This window comes from Sapajus apella, unplaced genomic scaffold (genome assembly GCF_009761245.1).
Source record: "Sapajus apella isolate SASKATOON/1434 unplaced genomic scaffold, GSC_monkey_1.0 scaffold105, whole genome shotgun sequence".
In the NCBI taxonomy this organism is placed as follows: domain Eukaryota; kingdom Metazoa; phylum Chordata; class Mammalia; order Primates; family Cebidae; genus Sapajus; species Sapajus apella.
Window position 1 is genome coordinate 5,559,827 of NW_022437045.1, and position 7,433 is coordinate 5,567,259.

The 7,433-nt window shown below is 38.0% G+C and overlaps 1 long non-coding RNA gene across 1 annotated transcript; it reads right to left on the reverse strand.

Moving 5' to 3' along the window:
- Positions 1-4,683: 4,683 nt before the first annotated feature.
- LOC116536914 lies at positions 4,684-6,487 on the reverse strand. The gene is made up of 2 exons (XR_004262868.1): positions 6,373-6,487; positions 4,684-4,812 (listed from the first exon to the last, which is right to left on the reverse strand). It is a non-coding gene; the product is annotated as an uncharacterized LOC116536914 (long non-coding RNA).
- Positions 6,488-7,433: the final 946 nt, after the last annotated feature.

The following is a 7,433-nucleotide window of genomic DNA, read 5'->3' on the forward strand; positions in this document are numbered from 1 at the left end:
AAGATTATCACATAGGCACGTTGTTATCAGGTTATCTAAAGTTAAGACAAAGGAAAGAATCTGAAGAGCGGTGAGACAAAAGCGCCAGGTAATCTATAAAGGAAAACTTCTCAGATTAACAGCATATTTCTCAGCAGAAATCCTACAAGCTAGAACGGATTGGGGCCTTATCTTTAGCCTCCTCAAACAAAACAACTATCAGCCAAGAATTTTATATCCAGTGAAACTAAGCATCATATATGAAGGAAAAATATAGTCTTTTCCAGACAAATAAATGATGAGAGAATTTGCCACTACCAAGCCACCACTACAAGAACTACTAAAAGGAGCTCTAAACCTTGAAACAATTCCTGGAAACACACCAAAACAGAACCTCTTTAAAGCATAACACAGGACCTATAAAAGAAAAATACAATTTAAAAAGCAAAAACGAAGAACGAAAAACCAAGGCACACAGGCAATAAAAACCATAATAAATGCAATGGTACCTCACATTTCAATACTAACATTGAATGTAAATGGCCTAAATGCGCCACTTAAAAGATTCAGAACTGCAGAATGGATAAGAATTGACCAACCAATTATGCTGCCTTCAAGAGACTTACCTAACACATAAGGACTCACATAAACTTAAAGTAAAGGGATGGAAAAGGACATTTCGTGCTGCAAATGGACACCAAAAGCAAGTAGGGGTAGCTATTCTTATATCAGACAAAACAAACTTTAAAGCAATAGCTGTTTAAAAAAGTCAAAGAGGAACATTACATAATGGCAAAAGACCGTGTCCAACAGGAAAACATCACAATACTAAACATATATGCATCTAACACTGGAGCTCCCAAATTTATAAATAATTACTAATAGACCTAAGAAATGAGATAGACAGCACACAATAATAGTGGGAGACTTCAACACTCCACTGACAGCACTAGACAGGCCATCAAGTTGGAAAGTCAACAAAGAAACAATGGATTTAAACTACACCTTGGAACACATGGACTTAACAGATATATACAGAACATTCCATTCAACAACCACAAAATACACATTCTATTCAACAGTGTATGGAACTTTCTCTAAAACGGACCATATGATAGACCACAAAATGAGCCTCAATAAATTTAAGAAAATTGAAATTATATCAAGCACTCTCTCAGACCACAGTGGAATAAAACTGGAAACTGACTCCAAAAGGAACCTTGAAAACCATGCAAAGACATGAAAATTAAATAACCTTCTCCTAAACGATCATTGGGTCAAAAACAAAATCAAGATGGAAATTTAAAAATTCTTTGAACTGAACAACAATAGTGACAAAACCTATCAAAACCTCTGGGATACAGCAAAGGCAGTGTCAAGAGGAAAGTTCCTATCCCTAAACACCCACATCAAAAAGACCTAAAGAGCACAAACTGACATTCTAAGATCACACCTCAAGGAATTAGAGGAACAAGAACAAACCAAACCCAAGCCCAGCAGAAGAAAGGAAATAACTAAGATCAGAGTAGAACCAAATGAAATTGAAACAAACAAACAAAAAAAATACAAAAGACAAATGAAACAAAAAGCTGGTTATTTGAGAAGATAAATAAAATTGATAGACCATTAGCAAGATTAACCAAGAAAGTAAGACAGAAGTTCCAAATAACCTTCAAATTCAATAAGAAATGAAACAGAATGTATTACAACTGACACCACAGAAATTCAAAAGGTCATTCAAGGCTACTATGAACGCATTTACACACATAAACTAGAAAACCTAGAAGAGTTGGATAAATTCCTGAAAATATAAAACCACCCTAGCTTAAATCAGGAAGAATTAGATACCCCGAACAGACCAATAACAAGCAGCAAGATTGAAATGGTAATTTTAAAATTACCAACAAAAACAAGTCCAGGACCCAGACAGATTCACAGCAGAATTTTACCAGACATTCAAAGAAGAATTGGTGCAATCCTATTGACACTATTCCACAGGATAGAGAAAGAAGGAACCATCCCTAATTCATTCCATGAAGCCAGCATCACTTTAATATGAAAACCAGGAAAGGACATAACCAAAAAAAAAAAAAAAAAAACAGAAAAAAACTACAGACCAATATCCCTGATGAACATAGATGCTAAAATCCTTAACAAAATGCTAGCTAACTGAATCCAACAACATATCAAAAAGATAATTCATCATGATCAAGTGGGTTTCATACCAGGGATGCAGGGATGGTTTAACATACATGAATCAATAAATGTCATACACCACATAAACAGAATTAAAAACAAAAATCACATACTCATCTCAATAGATGCAGAAAAGGCATTTTACAAAATCTAGTATCACTTTATGATTAAAACTCTCATCAAAATCGTCATACAAGGGACATACCTCAATGTAATAAGAGCCGTCTATGACAAACCCACAGCCAACATAATACATTTTCACTACTTCTCTTCAACATACTAATGGAAGTCCTATCCAGAGCAATCGACAAGAGAAAAAAAAATAAAGGGCATCTAAATCAGTAAGGAGGAAGTGAAATTGCCACTGTTTACTGACAATATGATTGTTTACCTCAAAAGCCCTAAAGAATCCTCCAGAAATCTCCTAGAACTGATAAAATAATTCAGCAGTTTCCAGGTACAAGATTCATGTACACAAATCAGTAGCTCTTCTATGCACCAACAGTGACCAAGCTGAGAATCAAATCAAGAACTCAACCTCTTTTACAATAAATGCAAAAAATAAAATAAAATACTTAGGAATATACCTAACCAAGAAGGTAAAAGACCGCTACAAGGAAAACCACAAAACACTGCCAAAAGAAATCATAGATGACACAAACAAACAGAAATACATCCCATGCTCATGCATGAGTAGATCCAATATTGTGAAAATTACCATACTACCAAAAGCTATCTACAAATTCAATGCAATCCCTATTAAGATACCACCATCGTTCTTCACAGAATTTGAAAAAAACAATTCTAAAATTCATATGGAACCCAAAAAAAGCCTCCATAGCCAAAGCAAGACTAAGCAAAAAGAACAAATCTGGAGGCATCACACTACCAGATTTCAAACTATACTATAAGGCCATAGTCGCCAAAACATCAGGGCATAAAAATAGGCACATAGACCAATGGAACAGAATAGAGAACCCAGAAATAAACCCAAATACTTACAGTCAACTGATCTTTGACAAAGCAAACAAAAACATAAAGTGGGAAAAGGACACTCCCTTTTCAACAAATGGTGCTGGGATAATTGGCTAGTCACATGTAGGAGAATGAAACTGGATTCTCATTTCTCACCTTATACAAAAATCAACTCAAGATGAATTAAGGACTTTCATACCTGAAACTATAAAAATTCTAGAAGATAACATTGGAAAAACCCTTCTAGACATTGGCTTAGGCAAGGATTTCATGACCAAGAACCCAAAAGGAAATGCAATAAAAACAAAGATAAATGGGACCTAATTAAACTAAAGAGCTTTTGCACTGCAAAAGGAACAGTCAGCAGAGTAAAAAGACAACCCACAGAGTGAGAGAAAATCCTCACAATCTATACATCTGACAAAAGACTGATATCCAAAATCTACAGTGAACTCAAACAAATCAGCAAGAAAAAACAATCCCATCAGAAAATGGGTAAGGACATGAATAGACAATTCTCAGAGGAAGATATACAAATGACCAACAAGCATATGAAAAAAATGCTCAGCATCACTAATGATCAGAGAAATGCAAATCAAAGCCACAATGCCATACCACCTTACGCCTGCAAGAATGGCCACAATCAAAAAATAAAAAAACGGTAGATGTTGGCATGGATGTGGTAATCAGGAAACACTTCTACACTGCTGGTGGGAATATAAGCAAGTACAACCCGCTATAGAAACAAGTGTGGAGATTTTTTAAAGAACCAAAAGTAGAACTACCATTTGATCCAGCAATCCCAATACTGGGTATCTACCCAATGGAAAAGAAGTCATTATACAAAAATGATACTTGCACACGCATGTTTATAGCAGCACAATTCACAACTGCAAAATCATGAAACCAGCCCAGTCAACCAAAATGACTTTTGTATTTAAAAGCACTTTGCAGCGGGGCACAGTGGCTCACACCTGTAATCCCAGCACTTTGGGAGACCGAGGTGGGTGGATCACCTGAGGTCAGGCATTTGAGACCAGCCTGGCCAACATGGTGAAACCCCATCTCTACTAAAAATACAAAAATTAGCTGGGTGTGGGTGGTGTGCATCTGTAATTCCAGCTACTCAGGAGGCTGAGGTAGGAGAATCGCTTGAACCTGGGAGGTGGAGGTTGCAGTAAGCCGAGATCGCACCATTTCACTCCAGCCTGGGTGACTGAATGAGCTCTGTCTCAAAAAAAAAAAAAAAAAAAAAAAAAAAAGCACTTTGCAAATTTCCATGCAAATGTTCGGTATTAGTAATAAGACACTGAATGGTAGAAAGTTCTTACTCTGTTCTCAAACTCCTAGATCATGCAAAGGGTTCTGCAAGGCTGAGGTTGTTTTATTCATCACTCTATCATCAAAATCTATCATCATGTCTGGCATACAGAATACTCTGAACAAATACTTGTTATGTTGGTGTGTTATTTTTGGAAACCACATAGTCAGAATGAAAGAGGAAATCTTATTTCCATAATTCACAGGATTGGATAATTCTCTCATGATTTTTCTTTTGATTTTCACAAAACATCTCTATGATGGCTTTCATGGCATCGATTTAAATTAGGTAGGAGGAAAACAAGGTGGTGGACTGAACCACTTCTTCCCAAATCCACAACCCTAAAAATGACAAGAAAGAAAATGGTCAAGTTCAGTTCAGCGGCATTCTGGGAAAATTCTTTGACCTGATCTTCAAGCTCACTAACTTACCACTCACCTGTTCCATTAGTCTGTTATTCATCTCATCTACTAATTTTTTTCTGTTTCTTAACATGAAATTTGTATTTTCTAAGTCTCTACTTGTTTCTCTCTTATAGATGCAGTATCACTCACATCTCCCTGAGGTGTTTATAGGTTTTTAACCATACCTATTCTAAGATCTGGTTCTATTTTTTTATTAACTCTGTATTTTTTTATGTTTGTTGATTTGAAACTTTTTTCTTTGGTGATAATTCCCCCTCTCTCTCCTCCTAAGATGCTTAGCCTTGCTCTGTCACCCAGGCTGGAGTACAGTAGCAAGATCACTGTAGGCTCTACCTGCCAGGCTCAAGCCATCCTTCCACCTCAGCCTCCCAAGTAGCAGGAGCTACAGGTGCACACCACAACACCCGCTAATTTTTTCTTCTTTTTTGTAGAGATGGAGTCTCACCATGTTACCCAGATGGTCTTGAATCTTGGGCTCCAGTGATCCTCCCACCTTGGCCTCACAAAGTGCTAGGATTACAAGCATAAACCACTGTACCTGACCACACGCTTATCTTTTCTTTTGAACTTGCTCATTAGCTTGTCTGTGAACACTATTTATGAAAACCTGTCGGTAGAGATGTGAGGAAGATGGGATGCGTTGCCATAGAGTGACGTCATTACTAACTTTGGGGTATGGTGTTCTCAATTACTCTTTGGTGATGCCAGCCTGCCAGGGCACTTCATGCCTGTCCAAACCAATTCCCCGGACTCAGTGTCCCCTGCAGGATGGCAGTCTTGCTCCTTGCCATGTACCACTGTCTGTCTCTTCTTGAAGCTGTCCTTCCACCAGTCCTGCTCTCCACTGTCCACTCAGTCCCACTTCTAACTAGAGGCACTTCTGGAAGAGCTGCCTCCTTTCTAACGCCCCTCCCTGTGCACTTAGTGGGTAGTATTTCTCTCGTACAAGTTCATCTCGTAACATCTGTTTGGCATGTCAGGGCTTTCTTTTATTTCTTGGACTGTCAAGTGTACCCCTCTTATTCTAGTCTGATTATTGCTTTTTTTTATTTCCTTTTTAGACCAGATCCAAAAATTCTAATATTTGAAAATATGAGTGCCTGAAAGAAAGAATAGAATGGAAGAAAGGTGATACTCAGAGCAATAATAAAGAAATACTCCAGAATAAACAAAAACCCTCAGATTGAAAAGACAAAAGATGAATAAAAAATGAATCACACAAAGCAGTACTGTAAAAATTTCAGAACACTAAATATAAAGAGAAAATCTGAAGGTCTTGCAGAGAAAGAGATAAAATAAAAATCAGTTATCAACTAAGAAAACAAAATGAGATCATTAGACTTTTCTTCAGTAACTCTGAAGCAAAGATGACAGTGAAACAGACATCTCAAAGGTTGTATTAGGCCATTCTTGAACTGCTATAAAACATATCTGAGGCTGAGTAATTTATCAAGAAAAGAGGTTTAATTGGCTTACAGTTCTGCAGGCTATACAGGAGTCATGGCACCTGCATCTGCTAAGCTTCTGGTGAGGCCTCAGGGAGCTTTTACTCATGGTGGAAGGTGAAGCAGGAGCAGGCACATCACTTGGCAAAAGCAGAAACAAGAGAGAGAGAGGAGGTGCCACTCACTTTTAAACAACCAGATCTCATGAGAATTCGCTCACTATCACAAGGACAGCACCAAGCCATGAGGGATCCGCCCCCATGACCCAAATACTTACCGTTAGGCCCAACCTCCAACACTGGTGACTACATTTCAACATCAGATTTGGGAGGGACAAATACCCAAACCATATCAAAGGTCAAAATACAAATATTTCTAAGCCCAGCCAAAGTGTAAGAGCAAATAAACACATTATCACACTTATAACGTTGTTAATCACAAACTTATGTAAAACATTGCTGGAGATGTTCAACGGGGGAAAAGATTAATCTAAGACACAGAAAGGAGATCAAAACAATGGTGACTACTAGAATAAGAATAAACTTGGATCAACAGAATGCAATTGAGAATTCAGAAACAAACTTCAGAAATGTATAGTCAGTTGATATTGACAAGGGTAACAAGAAAATTCAATGGAAAAAAGAAGAGTCTCCTCAACAAATTGTGCTGGAGCAACTGGATAGCCGCAGGCAAAAGAAATAGGTTAGACACCTACCTCACACTATACAAATATTAACTCAAAACAGTTCAATGACCTAAATGGAAAAGCTAAAGTTATAAAAGTCTTAATCCAGGCACAGTGTCACATGCCTGTAGCCCCAGCTACTTAGGAGGCTGAGATGGGACGATCACTTAAACCCAGGAGTTTAAGATCCACCTGGGCAACATAACAAGATGAGAAAGAAAGAAGAGAGGAAAGAAGGCAGGAAGGCAGGAAGGCAGGAAGAGAAAGAAAGAAAGGAAAGAAAGGAAGGGAGGGAGGGAGGGAGGGAGGGAGGAAGGAAGGAAGGAAGGAAGGGAGGGAGGGAGGGAGGGAGGGAGGGAGGGAGGGAGGGAGGAAGGGAGAAGGAAGGAAGGAAGGAAGGAAGGAAG